This window comes from Patella vulgata, chromosome 5, assembly GCF_932274485.2.
Source record: "Patella vulgata chromosome 5, xgPatVulg1.2, whole genome shotgun sequence".
Lineage (NCBI taxonomy): Eukaryota > Metazoa > Mollusca > Gastropoda > Patellidae > Patella > Patella vulgata.
In genome coordinates this window covers 57595136-57609333 of record NC_065883.2, presented here as the reverse complement: position 1 = coordinate 57609333, position 14198 = coordinate 57595136, and positions in this window count along the sequence as shown.

The following is a 14198-nucleotide window of genomic DNA, read 5'->3' as shown; positions in this document are numbered from 1 at the left end:
TAGGAAAATGATTCTAGTTTGCGTTACGTGTCACAATTTTTATATATTTGCCGAATAACGTTTAGGGCACTAAATATTTGCAAAAAACCCCTGTTATTCAATATTTGCAGCCTTTGACAAAACAGTCATTACGGTAAGAAATTATATTTCAACGGGTCTCATTAGAAAATGACAAATCGCTATCAGCTATAATGCGAATTTGACATTTCAATCTGTTTTTTAGCTGTCTAAATGTAATGTAAAATTCATTTATTGAAACTTTGTAAAATTCAAGTTAAATATTCGAGAGAAATCGGTACAAAAATAAATAAACCGACTTGTCATAAAACAATCGGTACTAAAGATTTTTAAATTGAGCTTGGCCTTTTTGTGGACATAATAACACTGTTTCTAATTGAAAAAGAATGTTTGAACTTAGTATAAATGTGTTGTCTTGAATAGCTTATAGGCTGAGCAGGAATAAGCATTTTGATCGATCGATAATTTGGAACACAATAACTCAGCTTTTTATCGAGTTTGAATGTTCTATCTTGTCGCAGATCGTGTATAGATGAAAGTATATACGCTGCTTGGCGATAAGCATTTTTTGTTTAGAAGCAGCTATCCGTCTGTCATACCTTTTGGAATACAATAAATCTGCTTCTAATTGAGATAGAAAGTTAACACTAGGTGTATGTTTTAACATATTAAAGTAATCTTGGCTGATGACGTGCATTGTTTACTTCAGCCAAGCAACCGCCCGCCACACTATTTGTAATAATAAAATTGTTTCGAGTTGAGGTAGAATGTTTAAACTATGCGCAGATGTTATTGTGGTAAGCGTCTTGACAGAGGTCGATGGTGGGCATTTTCGAACACAATAATTCTGCTGGTTATAGAGGAAGAGTGTGTACTAATGTGTAATATTATTCACAAGATGAATGTTTTGATTGAGTTTGGCGATTAACATTTTCCATTAAGAAGATATGAACGATTTGGATGATTAAGACTTTAGGAACTGTGATGCCGATTTGGTGAGAGTGGTAAACAAGATAATACCGTAACTAAGTTCGAAAATAACCATGTCCTGCTCAGATTAATCGGAAGGATAAGAAATTTTAAAATAAAGGTAAATGTGCAAGAGATTAATGGGTGCCATCTAGTTATTTTGGGGCAAAGGTGGGGGTTATCAGTCTGTGTTAACGTATAATTGCGATTAATTATAGAAGACTACACAGAGATGGGGAATTCGATTTGGCACACGATAATCATATACCTCTGTGTCTCAGAGAGCGATGAAATGTAGTGTATAGATACATTAATCCATACCCCGACTAAAGTCGATAATGTGCCTTTCCTCTTCAGATTAAAGGAGGCAAGTCTTTAACTCAGTATCATCCACAGTCTTCGACATTGCAAAACCTTGGGTTAATCCTTAAGGAGGCAGACCACCATTAAATTTCACCATCTCGGTACCCACAAATTGTAGGTCGTCTATTTATGGGAATTCTCTCTCTGTCTCTTTTCTCCCGTTTTGCATGCCCATTTTTGTTGATGTTTTGAATCAACATTTTCTGCCAGGTTTTGGTAAATATTCATGATTTTGAGGCGGGAGGATAACAGGGTTATCAGGCTGGCTACGGTGATATGTATGGCAACTATTTACATGTTTTTAGTATGCTTCTTCAAGTTTGTGTATCCCAAAATTTTGGTGGTCAACCTCATACAAATTTTAGTGCAAAGACACGACCATTTGTTTCTCTGTCTGTAGTGAAAAGCATTCAGCCCAACGAGAATTTGGGGATAAGTTGGAGATGGGCAAAGAGGCCAGAATTAACACTGATGTCAATGGGAAAATTAATGGTGGTCTGTCTCCTGTATGTAAACAACCTGGCAATTGGATGAGAGGCCTAAATTTGATGATATGATCTCCAAATTTTCAGAAAATGTGATATATGACATTTTGATAATAAAAAAGTGAAATGGTAAAATTGCAAAAATATTTTGACAAATTCGTGAGGGGAATTTTTGATTTTAGTCCAAATTTTGTGATTTGCAGTGTTTATTTACTTTTTCAAAATTAGTGGAAAACATTTGAATGTATAAATTTTACTTGTTTGCACCATAAAGGTTAGACGCGAAGAAAGAATCATAATTTCACTCAATTTTGTGTAAAAATCAAGATAATTTGTCTGAAATTCTTCAGGTTACCTCCGATATTGCTATTAAAATTTTAATTATTCATCTGTTGTAAAATGAACCAAAATGTCTTGGGCGTCTTTCTTTCCATTGTTAAATAACTTGGAAAGGATCCATGTGTTTGTCAGATATTGAAAAAGTATCCATGTGTTTGTCAGAAATTCCAAAATTAAGAAATTTAGCATAATTATGTACTGCTGAGGTATGTTAGAATTTTCAAAACATGAATGAACTGCATTTTGCTGCTGTGTTCCTCAGGCTTAACACAATTTTAATCTTTTAAAACCTGAAATTGTTGCATTTCCTTTCTCGAGAAAGTAAAATCTCTGTGTTTGCAGGGAAATTTCTCTGTCTTCATTTCATTTAGACTGGCTCACCACACCCACATTCACTCCAGTGGATTTTGTGCTTGAATTGTAACCGAGCATTATATTTGGCACAAACAAATAGTTATATATAAGATTTCAAGGATTTCTAAGACTTCTTGTTTATATTCAAACATGTAATCTTATGACATTTCTTCCAAATGAGTCCACACCCCAAAATGGATATGTTGTAGATGTGTATATTGCATCTTAATTTGCCAGGAAATTGATGTAAAGATTTATACGACTTGCTTCCACAAAATATTTACACTATGTAATTTCAAGGATACCCCTGATTATTAAAGTGTTTTAAATACTGCAATATTCCCATTTTTTTTAAAAACAACAACAAAAAAACAGTGCTTTGTGACCCTTGTGAAAAAGGTAAAAGAAAATCAATTTTTAAAAAATATTCCAATATTTTGAATATTTTTGATGCGACTTGTTTAAAACTCTTTAAATCCTTTTGCAGAACTCACATTTTTACAAAATTATGAAAGAATAGTCAATTCTAGAACAAAAGGCCCATGGACCTGAGCTGCAACCCGGTATAGGAAATAGTACAGAACTTGAAAGGGTCACCACTTCTTCTGTTATTATTATTATTTTTTTTTTTTGATTCTATATTATAATAATTTTGAAAAAATAAATGTGAAGCTATAAAGAAAAGAATTATGATGATATTTGAACTTATAAAACCATATAGGAGGCAGACCACCATTAAATTTCACCATCTCGGTACCCAAAAATTGTAGGTCGTCTATTTATAGCAATTCTCTCTCTGTCTCTTTTCTCCCCTTTTGTATGCACATTTTTGTTGATTTTTGGGGTCTTGAATGGACGGAAAAGGGTTTGAATTAACATTTTCTGTCAGGTTTTGGTAAATATTAATGATTTTGAGGCGGAAGGATAACTGGTTTATCAGGTTGGCTACAGTGATATGTACGGCAATTAGTTACATGTTTTTCGTATGCTTCTTCAAGTTTGTGTATCTCAAAATTTTGGTGGTGAACCCCATACAAATTTTAGTGCAAAGACACAATCATTTGTTCCTCTGTGTGTAGTGAAAAGCATTCAGCCCAACGAAAATTTGGGGAAAAGTCGTAGGTGGGCGAAGCGGCCAGAATTAACATTGAAGTCAACGGGGAAATAAATGTTGGTCTGCCTCCATAGGGATTCCACGATTTCAAATTATCTGCCCTCGCCTTGACTGTAGCGTGAGTCTGTGAACCAATCAAAAATAGTTTACAAACCAGTCTTACTAATGAAACAGCCTTGGTTTAGCGTTCGTTTTTATAAGGGTAAATAACCATATTCATGTCCATTTACTGAATGATTTATTTGTTTTTTGTCTGAAATGTTTGATTCTGTTACGTTTATTATTATTGAACTTATACTTGCCAATTTCATATCGTTATGCCTACGTAAGTAGTGTAGTAAGGTTGCCGAGGGTACTCGATTGTAAAGGTTTGAGTTTAGACAACATTCTCAATAAAACCCTTAAACCTACATATATTTAAATACCTGCCCGGTCTTCATTAAAAGATACATTATGGGAAATTATATAAAGAGTTGGCAGCCTCACTATAATAGTTACAAACTATATAATGTAAAGGGCATTTGCTGAAAATTCCTGTCAAATTAATCCACTCTGAACGGAGAATTTAGCGATTAAATAAAAAAGGAATCCTTATCATTAAATTGCATTAACCCTATATTTTGGCGATCACCATTTTGGGAGTATGTGGCAGACAAGATGGCAAACATTGGACATGATTTTTTTATGATTTAATAACAACATAGCATTCAACTTGATAACATTATTTTATAGAAACAGGAGTCAAGTCAATGCTAAGATCCAAATATGTTTCTTGTCTTCATTAGCCCGGATGGAACAGAAAAGTTCATTTCATTAGTAAATGTGAGATTATCAATACTTGTTAAGCTGAAAACGTCATGTGGTGATCCATTGTGTTTGTGAATGACTTTCTTAATAATTCTCTTTACTGATTTCACTGACACCAATGAAATATAAAAAGAATGATAACAAGTAGGTTGAACACGGTTTTGATAGTTTTAGGCCACAAAATCGGGCGAAACCAAAGTTTGTATTGGTCAATCCCAATTCCGCGCTCTTGCAATTTGCATACCACATCAAATACCGTCTGAATGTTCATTATAATACAAGACAATTGCTGTGCAATGGTTGGATTTATATATGAAACCTGAATAAACATAATTTGAAACCGCGAGAACGAATCAAATGCGTCATTTGTCTAAATAAAAATTGATCCAGTGAGATGGCGTTTGTCGGTTGGTGACGTAATATAAATGTAAAGCAATTGCAGGCAGGAACCCAACCCAACCCGCCCCAACTTTAATAATGTCACGCTTAACTATTAAAGGTCAAACTTAAAGATACATTATGTAAGATTTCGATAAATAACTGACCTTTCTTGCTATAATAGCTCAAAAATATATAATCCAACATGCAAATTTCATTCAAATTACTTCATTCTGATCCAAGTTATCACTGTTTGTAGTTTTAACAAGATGTGTGGATTGTGGTAACCAGGGCACTGGTATTTTCGAGACTTAATTTAAATTTTTAAATGGCGAATCTCGAGTATCGGATGCCATCGAGAGTTGATTATGGTCTTGTTTTGTAAATATATGTCTAATTAATAGTTTATATAACATTTCAGACCTAGAATAGGCAGATTTAGCTCTTGCATAATGTATGTTTAAAGAGTAATCTTTGGTGTTAAAGCATTTGGGCTTGTAATTATTTAACTTATTTTCCACTACTTTCCTGTAACCCGCAATAAATAATTTTGAAATCATTGACATATTAAGCGAATTCATGATATTTACTACAGTCCCGCCCATCTACCTATATACATTTTATTTACAATAATTCTCGTTTATATTGCGTCATGTACAAACGCCAGTAGGTAAATTTGGTTCACTGAACATAAACAAAACATGACGCAGATCAGCATCGTCTGATCAAAGCTCCGATAAATGGATTAACCTAGATATCGTATATTGCTGTTCATGATAGTCCCGTTATTTAAGAGAGTAAAAACATAAAAGGTTTATCAAATTACTTAAGATACTTACATCAAGATGGTATTAAGTAACAGTGTACTATTTACTTAATATCCTCAATAATGCTGTTATCCGATAAATCGCCACCAATATAGTGGCAACAACAGTTCTCCGATCTCGAATTACAGTTATCTGCGTGATTATTATCGCTGATCTACTGGAGAGAGAAGTACGCCAAGTATTATGAGATGTGTCTGCAGCAATTCTCGGTTTGAAAACAGAAGACATTGTCGTGCTTAGACTCGACATTCAATTGGTTGAAGTCATTCAAGTTGATTATGTTTGTTTTTCTGAGTTTTGACCTTACTTACATGATTGATTGTTTCGCAATCTGCACTTGGGGGTCTGTGGTTTTCCCTGCATGATTTTAAACATTTATTATAGAATATTTATATAAAAAGTAAAACTAAACCAAAAGAAACTGATCAACTGTAACACTATAAGTTTATAAAAGACAAAGCACATTGTAATTGTAAACTCTGTGTACATCTGGTCGGAACAAGAACACATAGTACTTGCACGGTGCAGATACTATAGGCTACACCATAGGTCATCTCATTTAAAATAACCATGTCCGTCTCACGGATGAATTCAGACATCTGAACCCAAAGTATCCTTCATTGCCTGTGTCCCTCGTTTGCTTCTTATACATGTATCCCATGTTATGAACGAATCCATAATTATATTATGCTCTTTTAGTCCAAGTTATTTCTGCGTCCCTCGTTTGCTTCTTATACATGTATCCCATCTTATGAACGAATCCATAATTATATTATGCTCTTTTAGTCCAAGTTATTAAATACCTTTTTGGTATGGCACATAACATCTTTCTTAACTATATCATCTTAACCACAGCTATTCTGTTTAATAGCAGTGGTAATTGCCCTTTGTGAATTTATATATACTAAACAGCCAAAAAAAACCCCCAAAACTTCAGTACGATTTCAAAATCAGAGAGGAAATTTAATCAAATAATCCTAGAAAACGACTTACTAAATGGATCAAAGCAATTTTTTGTGAACAGTATGTTGACACATTAGTGATTAATTCATCACAATTCCAAGACTTTACGAGAAGGTTAAGAGTCTGTACACAGTCTATACATTAGTATCTTACCCATACCGCCCCCTCCGTTTGTACTGTTTAAACTATATATAATGTTGGATACATGACATAACAATAATTTTGTTTGTTAAATTATTATTTATTCACTTAATGATATGAAAAATTAAATAAATGCCAAATCAATACTAAACGGACATTTCGAAGGTTGGTAAAGAAAGTTAATTCCAATATTAATAAAATTGTGTTATACAATGAAAAAATACACCCCACAATAAGATTTATAAAAAAATTTGATGGCTTTATTTTGGTATTAATATTTACTAAATATACATGTACTTCTCTAAGGATGTTCAAGTATCTGAAAAATATAAAAACGATGATTATAAATACACTTATAGACAAATTGGGTTTTTACTTGGCATACAAGTCATGGGTACAGAGTTATTTAGATGGCAGAATAAAAGTAAAATAACACTGATTCTAGGGATGGAAATAAAAAGAGCATAATTTAACAATAGATATTATTTTGAAACTATGTGAGTGCAAAGGAAAGTATTTTAGACAGGTAGCATTATGGTTTACTCTTCTTTTAAACTCAAATTGCTGAGAATGTTTTACATTCATCACCAATTTGCACACCAATTTGAGACTAGAACCACAATTATCTAAATAGCTATGTTCATTTGAAGTTCACATCTGTTTCTGATTATTACACGCCTAATAGCAAGTGTATACTGTGTTTTGTGCAGTCTTTACACAGTAACATACCTGAGAACCATATTAAACCTATTAAGTTTAATATAGGTAATAAAAAAGCCTTACCTGCAGTTCTTCTATTATTATATCTGCTCAAGACTCTCTGTCCCTTATAGTTGGCATTGATACAAAGCAATTACCAATTTTCCATGTTCTTAGTCTGAAGAAATAAAATAATAAAAGTCCAGTTTTTATTATTATGCAATTGGATAAATACAATTCTCGGTGGTATGATTTGAATAAATACAACATATCATGAATATAACTGATTTGGAGTTTGAATTAACATATCTCTAAGACAACTGGGCATTAGAAATTGAAATAGCTACTCTTCATAAAGAAAATACATGAATAATTTTTCCATCTCACAGGGATTTTATTGTAGATCTTTGTGCGAATTCCGATTTCCTTTTAAAGCAATTAGATTGGACTATCGCTGGATTATATTGCTAAAATCTAATTTAGTCTGAAAAATGGAACACATTCGGTTGCTGTCAACTATCTACATGTTTATAGGTCATGTCTGTTTTTCAAAATGGCGCCCAAAAACAATAGAACGCAAAACACACATTGCAATTCAGGACTGACTGAAGTCGAGGTTCCATCCTAAGAACGATTATTTGAATAATTAATCACACAGAAACCAAATTATTAACATGAGGATATGCTATAATATTGAATTAGCCTACCTCAAATAGCTCGAAATGTACTGTTTGGTCAGTTTGTCCGCCCGCCATATTACTATTTAGCCATACGTCCTTCGGCAAATTAAATTTGGCGCATATTTTGTTTTAACCGAAACGAAAAATTTGCGTTATAAATACATTGTATTAAAAAATACAAAAATCACAAACCTGATATTCTTTTTTTTTCTGAGCATGCTTTTTTCACAATATCACTTTTTAAGTTGGTTCTAACAATGTCACCAGACTATGTAATTAATCGATACTAATCCAGGAGGCAATGACCACACTACTTAAGAATACAGTTAGTACAGTAAGGGTTAATATTGCAAAATACTGCAATAAATATTTCTTCGGTTTTTTTTTTAGTTTTTAGAGTATTTCCTTTCAGACATTTTTAAAACCTAAATATAACACTTGTTCTAATTTTCACATCCTACGAGAATTTTCTTTGATGTGTCAAGTTTATTGGGGCGATATCAATCAGTCACTTCCAAAAGCAGACATTGTAATAACCTGTCTCTGTCTATTGTCTGAGACAAGAAGTGAAAATAAACAGAGGATATAATCAGAATAATCTTTTATTATGTCTAATTAAATAAATAGTTTATAATTAGATAATAATTCACTAAAACTTAGATCTCTTTATATCAGTATACTGTTATGGCGATCTCTACTTAAAGGAGTTAAATCGCTAATATTTTTGACCTAGCAATTGGCACAAATGAGTCGGAACACATATAATAATGTAATATGAATTTATATAAACTGTTTTACATTCAATCGTGTCCGTTTTACTGTGAATTGTCATCAGTTATGTTCGGCGAAATACGCCAGAAGTCTCAACATCAAGTCAGTTTCTAGCGTCTGGTTATTCCAGTCAACACCGATATTATTTATTGCGCATGCTCTCCAAATAAGAATATGATATCACCGTTTGACATGACTTGTGGAATATGTCTAGCCTCATTCTTTGAGCACCTTGTTACAAATGGCGCTGAAACGCATTATGGTACACGATTCGTGTACCAATGGTAAAATGTTTATTTTGTCTTAAATATTGGATATCAGAAGCCCATCTTTTCCAGGTAAGATCACAACACCAATGCCGATTTAAAATGCAAAAACATTCGTGTTTTCAATGTCGAAGATTTTGGATGATATTGAGTTACGGACTTAGCTACTTTAATGTTTGTAATAATATAAGTTTTTAGAGAATTACAAATATTATAGAAATCAAGTTAACATTGGAATGAATTCCTCAACATTCAAATTCAGGAAGAACGGTTTACATATAGGCTGAGCCATATCCCTAAGACGGTTCCTCAATCCCATTCAGATTTTCTCAATAAAAAATATCATATAAAATAATAAATCTTGTCTTAAAATTCGACGTAATTATTTATATGAAAAAACCCCACACAATATGTAATACATCTACACAAGTTTGTGTTCAGACATTGAAAAGAACCCAAACTTTATTGTATGTTATTTTAGTATAGTTTTAAAAGTGTAATTAATGGTGATGCGCAAGACTTTTCAAACAATACACGGGAATTAATTACTCAATATGACACTTGAAGGATTGACTTAGGCAAGATTGGTTTTTAACCGATCAATGACCAAGCCCCTCGTTTTCTCTGGATGTTTTTGGGCATTCACCAGTCAAATTACTGGCAAATAAGTATACGCTCGTTATTCGGAAATTCAAGCCTTTAAATTCGACAAGTCTAATGGTCGTCTGCAAACCACCCTGCTAGTGATATATAGGTCAATGATAAGATCAATATGTGACATTTTACAATATCAGGCAATAAAGATAGTAACGAAAGCTTCATTTGGCAGAAAAAGGGAAAGTCTATTGCAAAAAGTAGGTGAAATGTCTTTCAAATTGGGGACAGCTGTACAAAAGCATCAAGGGAAAAATTCAAAAGAAATGTTAAATCAGAGACTCAACCATTCGGTCACAGTGGAAATGACCTATTGAAAGACCGAACATTAGATCACTATCGGATTATGGACTTGATTAAATTTAAACTATGACATAAGCTTAAGTAAAGTTGTCAAGAAGAAAGAAAATCCATAACACGCTCAAATGCTATCTCATGTAAAATTATACACTGACGGATCTCACGTTCAAAAACCAACCCAAACAGCATAACTAATGTTAATATATCAAAAAGGTTACTAGATAGATGTTTCGTCTATACTGCAGAATTGAAGGCAATATCCACATCTCTTGAGTGGCTTGTGCCAACCACCGTTCAGAGAGCAGTCATTGTTTCAAACTCCATTTAGCAGCATAAAGTCGATTATATGTGACAAAAGAACATTTAGGCCAGAATTTGTTCAGAATATTCGAGCAAGTGTTTGTTTTCTCAGAAACAAACATACAAATGTAGAATTCACATGTATACCACCCAGTTTGTAATAGTACGAAATTAGTCTGCAGACAATCTGGCTCGAAGACTTAGAATATAGCGTTCAGGAATTTAATAGCATTGTTTAAACTAAAATTAAATCAGAATGGACAACTGAGTGGGCCAGAGCAAATACTTTTAGATTCAAATTATATAATGATCTGGTTGTAAAGACGGGGTCAATCACTCATCGCGCAAAATGTGTGAATTAAACACAAGACTGAGTACTAGGGATTTAATTTCCGACCATAAATATAAACCAGTGGGAATGCGGCCACATTTTGACCGTTAATCATGTCGTCATTGCGTACAATAAATTGGAATAGAAAAGGTCCCCTGTAAGATGTTTAATGGGAGATGCCAAAATTCAATATACCCTCCAAACTGTACTCTTCCCACTCGCAATAGGTCATGTAAAATTTATGAAGCGATCTCAAAATCCATAGCAGAATCGGGAATTAACTATTAAGTTAGTTGCGAAAAAAGAGCGCTAGTCAAGGAAAGATCGGGATGCTTTGGGAATTTTTCGATACGTGTAGCCAATGGTTACTATATGAACTTTACGGCAAGTTCACACCAATCTGATTGAAATTAATTCAGTTATCTTCACCCAAAGTCGTAAAAATAGACCTCCCGTAAAAATGACTTTGCCAATTATCGAAAACACTCTTAATCCCCTCAGGCGCCAGTGACGTCACAGTGACCGAATGCATATTCGGAATGTTTATTCCTTAATTACCTATATACAGCCGACGTGTGTATTCATTAACGCCTGACTGACTACTTAATTCCCCTAATTAAATAAAACAATTGACTACGGAATAATTTGTTTTGTAATTCATTTTAATTTAAGATCCAATTTAGAATTTGTTTCATAATGTACGGTCGCACTCGTTTCTCACGACAGCAATTTTAATACCCCGTAACATCGTGTGCAGCCCAATCGATTCGAGATACATTTTCCTCAAAAGAGTATGTGGTTCTAATTTCCCCGAGTAAAAGAGTACAGGAGTAAAAAGGGTGCGCGGAAAAAAAGGTCACAGTAAAAAAGTCACAAATTTGCCTAGGTAAAAAAAAACAAAGGAAAACAAGTCAGTTTTTTATTACATCTCAAATTCAATAACAATATAAACAATAACATACATATTTAACCTTTCATTACACATATGTTCATTAGAAATCTTTAAAAATCAGCGCATTTTGATATCATAAAATGATTAATGCCGGGCATGTGGGAAATATTGCCTGTACTTCAACACAACTGATATAATCTAATAGACAATCACACCAAATCGAAAAATTTATCATAAAAGTCAAACATGATTGAAAAGCGATTTGTAAATGACGATCCGTTATCATTGTACGGCGGATTTGACTTCATTACTCTGAAATAGACCGTACAAATGAAATACGAAAAAATATCTCAATATACGTTAGAATTAAGAGTACAAATAAATTTTGTTGGTAACCATCTAAATGGAATAACAGACAGATTGAGAAGGGTCATCTAACTATCTTTGTGTATTGATAATAATATGACAAGTAGTGTCGTTAATATCTGTCATTAATTAGTCAACCCGACTAAAGTTATACATACTTGGGGTCATAAACTAATTTACATCTCGGTGTTAGCAGAGATTGTTAGTGGGATTAAGAATGCTGATTAGGTAATAATCTTTTTTTTACGCCGACCAGATCAAAGACATCACTCTAGGTGGAACGTGTGCGTAGTACAAACATATATATAGCTAATAATGAATATATCGACAATTGACTGGGACCATTTGTATTTCTGTACTTATAGAGAATAGTTTGCGATATCAAGTATTACGGGGTTATCCAAATTACCGGTAAATGCGCTAATTGCTTAGGTCGTCGTCAGTTGTCAAGGGGCCTATTTAAACAATGGCACCTTAAATAAATGCCGGGCATGTGGGAAATATTGCCTGTACTTCAACACAACTGATATAATCTAATAGACAATCACACCAAATCGAAAAATTTATCATAAAAGTCAAACATGATTGAAAAGCGATTTGTAAATGACGATCCGTTATCATTGTACGGCGGATTTGACTTCATTACTCTGAAATAGACCGTACAAATGAAATACGAAAAAATATCTCAATATACGTTAGAATTAAGAGTACAAATAAATTTTGTTGGTAACCATCTAAATGGAATAACAGACAGATTGAGAAGGGTCATCTAATTATCTTTGTGTATTGATAATAATATGGCAAGTAGTGTCGTTAATATCTGTCATTAATTAGTCAACCCGACTAAAGTTATACATACTTGGGGTCATAAACTAATTTACATCTCGGTGTTAGCAGAGATTGTTAGTGGGATTAAGAATGCTGATTAGGTAATAATCTTTTTTTTACGCCGACCAGATCAAAGACATCACTCTAGGTGGAACGTGTGCGTAGTACAAACATATATATAGCTAATAATGAATATATCGACAATTGACTGGGACCATTTGTATTTCTGTACTTATAGAGAATAGTTTGCGATATCAAGTATTACGGGGTTATCCAAATTACCGGTAAATGCGCTAATTGCTTAGGTCGTCGTCAGTTGTCAAGGGGCCTATTTAAACAATGGCACCTTAAATAAATCTACGGCATGAAACGGGATTTTAAATTCACTCTAAAATATTCCAATCACAAATGTCTAATCTATAACAACGCAAGACGATAATTCGGAGAGAGAGAGAGAGAAATGGGGTTTAACGTCCACTGGACACAAACTAGGTCATTTCGGGACTAAAACATGGTTCAATTTTATTCAATAATTCGCTTGCGCGTAGGGGTCTTTAGCAGTGGGAGGAAACCGGAGGACCCGGAGAAAACCCACCAGGTTGATTAGGATTATGCCAGTCACGTGTTAATTGGACCGACACGTACACACTTGTCAACTGGCGGTGTGTATTGTATAGATAATGTATGTGTAGTGCCTTTGACGTCACCAGCCAATCAACCGGATTAAGGTTGTAATTGAAAATTTGAAAACCGTTTTTGGCTTTCGGATACTTAAACCTCAATAGCTGAATTAATTTTAATAGATTGGATTGAACTTGCCGTAAAATGGATATAGTAACCATTGGCTATAAGTACATTCGAGTCTGCGATATCACCTCGGTGGAAGCGGACGTAAAATACAACTAACACCTCAGGGTGGCCGCGTCTTCTGCTCTATTAACATCCATCTGTGCTTAGTGGATTATCGCATTATTAGGATTACTCTATGCTGTAAGTTATACTTATTCTCTTCTTTGCTTATATTTGTTATCTGTTTTAAACTATCTAGCTCTATTAACATCTATCTGTGCTTAGTGGATTATTAGGATTACTCTATGCTGTAAGTTATACTTATTCTCTTCTTTGCTTTTATTTGTTATCTGTTTAAACTATCTAGCTAAATTCGTCATCTGAACAATTCAAGTTAGCGGGCGGGCTAATCTTAGTTGTTCAACAAAAGTTAGGCTTCAGACTTTCGTCTCCTTTCGACTCCTTCCCCAAATCTCCCACCTTCTATTTGGAATTGACTTGTCTTTTCATTTTTCTTCACTCCGTTTTATTCTCCATTTTATTTTTATTTTTTATTATTATTCT